The following is a 3487-nucleotide window of genomic DNA, read 5'->3' on the forward strand; positions in this document are numbered from 1 at the left end:
AAGCCTCTATTAAACAAAGTTGTAACCTGCATGTGCAGCTGTGGTCAGTCAAAGGAGAGTAGTAGCCAGCAGCCAAAGTCTCTGAGACCAAACACTTCACAACATAATTTTGTTCCCAGGATTGAGGAATTTCCTTCATTATAAAAGTCTTTAAGAAATTTGCCAAAAAGTTGTCTGGTTTGGATAATCACAAAAAACAGTAGAGAGGATGAAAGCTATAGGGAAGTGAAAACTATTTCTATTATGTTTTTCAGACTTTTGGCTGTGGCAGCAAAATGAATAGATAAATGAATCTATTTCTGTATACATTTTTATTAGTAGGAATTTAGACTCTCCTGGCCCTCACAAGTAAATATTGAATAAATATTTAAAAATTCATCTTGAATTAGTCTAGAGACACCCACATTTTGAGGTCCAGCTTTGTCAGTGTTTATGTAGTATTTCTTTTTATCCTTTTCATCATGGAATAGTGAATCAAAAAGAAAAATAAAAAGAAGGAAAGAAAAAAAAAAAGAGAGAATTAGGGTCTCTTCCAAGACTAGGATTATCTAAGCAAAAACAGAAACAAATATTAGAGTCAGAAACCACATTTAAGAAAAGACAGACAATTTGAGAAATGTGTAATTGAATGCCAAGTTGAACATGGAATTTAAATGTGTTTTAGGAATTCAGACATCAGTGAGGGCAATGGCCAATGAGAAAGAGTATATGTTTTATGTAGATAGATCCTGAATAGGACTTGAAAGTAGAAGTTATGACTAAGAATTGAGTACCAGACCCAGGCCTAACATCACTGAGTACTATGGTGTCTGGTTCTAGTCCTTCCTTTGAGCTGCTCCCAACAATCTCACCCACTTGAGCAGTTCAGTGTCTCCAGACAACATGTACATGCAGAGAGAGAGAGAGAGAGAGAGAGAGAGAGAGAGAGAGAGAGACTGTATTAATCAGCTTCCCATCACCGGTACAAATACTCAAACACTCACAACTTAAAGGAGGAGAAGCTTGTTTGAGTTCAGAGTGTTCAGCCCTCCAAAGGCTGGCTCTAGTGCACAAATGGCATGGTTGGTGGATCTGGCAGAGGAAAGGGAAAAGTTGCTCAACTCTTTCCAGGAAGAAAGAAGACACACCTCTCTAGTGATCTACCTCCTCTAACTGGCCCCAACTCTTCAACAGCATATTCAACTAGATACTCACTAATGTATTAATCCACTGATGAATACAGTGCAGCACCTCTGTGATCCAATCACCTTCTGAAAACCCCACCTCTGAGCACTTGAGAGCTCCAGCATGAAGTGTCACAGAATGAATATTCTGACTCCAGATGGGAGAAATATAAATGGATAGAAGAAAAACAAGACTGAGATCAAGTGGACCAAACATTAAAACTGGTTAGCTCCATGTCCAGCACCTGGGGTATGTGGTAGTAAAATATAAGCTCCAATAAGCAGAGGAATAGACACATGACCTTGCTATTATAGCCCATGTGGCTTCTTTTGGGTTGGCTCCACCTAGTGCCTGTGGCTTTCTTCCACAAAACTTCCACATTCCTAGCATCTCCAGCTTCTTGAAGTCTCCACTGAAAACTTGGTTTCATGTTCATAGCTTCATGCATTGTCTACTCGGGGGCTCTTAAGAGATACTGTGACTGTCTTACCACACTGCCTGGCTTTCCAGGTTTGCTTTTGAAACCTGGTTGGAATCCTGTATGATTCTAGTAATGTTTGCATTTTGAGAGCCTATAAAACCAGAGTTATATAGATCATATTGAGATCTACTGAAACCTTGAGCCTTCGAAGGATTCTACCATAGTGGCTGTGGTAGCCCCTGAGTGCCTGCATGGATGAATTGTTCCTTTTATTTCCCTAGATGGCCCTGAGTGAGTTTGGAACCTGAAGAGTGCCTTCATTTGAAAGTTTTTCAAAGAAATTTACCTTTCTACATCCTTGAGATTCTGATGGCTGGGCTTCATCAGTTCCTGAGATTTTTTTTTTATCAGTTCTTGAAATTACCTGAAGTCATCTTTTCTATTATCCTTGGCTTCTTTATATCCTTGGCTTCTTTCAGCAGCATTGATTTCCTTGGAGACCCAGTCTAGTTTTACATATGATTCATTCAGCCTCACACAAAATCTTTAGTCATAGACAAAATGTAGGTATGTTTTCTGTCATAATATAATAATCTGTACTCTGTGTCAGTTCTCAGTACAGTCCTTCTTTCATTTGAGAAGTCCTGAGCCTGACATGTACTATTCATATTCTTAGCAGTATTCAGACTTTCTGAGATTTGAACAGAAACTGCAGCAAGCCCTGCTTGCAACATTCTAGGGCTTCTCTTTCCATCTTGCATCTCCAAATCCTTCCACATTCCCACTGAATACCAATCCTAAAGGCTTCTGAACTACATAATCACATAGAGTAACAATAACTATACTTCTTTTCCAGCAGTTTTCTGTATTATTAAGTATCCCATTGGTGGGATAAAATACAGGACAAGTACAACTTAAAGAAGAGATTTATTGGCTCATGATTTCAGAGGATTCAGTCCATTGTCAGCTGGTTCCAAAACAGAAATGTCATGGCAGAAAGACATGTTGGAGAAAAGCTGCCCAACCCCTGGAAGTCAGAAAACAGAGTGATAGTGAGAGCAAGAGTCCAAGGTACACTCTAGAGACACACCTTCAACTTCATGAACTCATCAATGGATAAATCCCCTGATGAGTATTGTACCTTCCTTTAAAAATCATCTTCCAAAAGGCCTACATCTGGGCACAGGTGACTCTGGGGAGACATTTTAGATCTACATTATAATACACACACAACAGTACACACACACACACACACACACACACACACACACACACACAAGCAAGTATACATACAACATGTATCTTTAGCTTGAAGTAAGATCTTAAGGAAAGTGTGGCTGACTATCTTAGTTACTTACCATAACAAATTCAGTAATTTGCAAGACCTTCTCATATATAATAATCCTTGGTGAAAAACAGAATTACAAAAAATCGTGCCAGTAATGATAAATTGTATACCCTTTGGATTATTCCATTAACATAACTTTCTTTCAAAAACTAATATAGAGCTTTGCACAGTGGCAGTATCATAGCCAATGAGGTTTATCTGAGGCGCGATTATTGCTAATTAAAAACTTTTCCCAAAAACTAATACAGAGAAAATGTTACCAAAACTTTCCTGCTCAGCCTGGGACAAAATAATAATGCTGTGCATTTGGCACCTGCTCATAGGGGAAGATACTATTGGCTCTTTTTAAAGAGACTTCTGTGAGCAATGAGAACTTGGCCTGCCTCTGTGTTTTGACATCACCAGTAGTATTAAAGGCAAAAACATCAGCACCACTCATTAGGTACAAGGTGGTATTTTCTGTTGTTTCTGTTCAACCAGACACTGGTATGGCTGTGTCTCTTTCTCACTGATTGTTTATGGAGAAAATTTCTCTGGAAATTTTAACATATGGA

At 38.7% G+C, this 3487-nt stretch overlaps 1 pseudogene; it reads left to right on the plus strand.

Moving 5' to 3' along the window:
- Positions 1 to 3091: 3091 nt before the first annotated feature.
- On the plus strand, positions 3092 to 3287 carry LOC111816255 (annotated as a pseudogene).
- Positions 3288 to 3487: the final 200 nt, after the last annotated feature.

Source organism: Octodon degus, unplaced genomic scaffold (genome assembly GCF_000260255.1).
Source record: "Octodon degus isolate 3935 unplaced genomic scaffold, OctDeg1.0 scaffold00002, whole genome shotgun sequence".
NCBI classification, from domain to species: Eukaryota; Metazoa; Chordata; class Mammalia; order Rodentia; family Octodontidae; genus Octodon; species Octodon degus.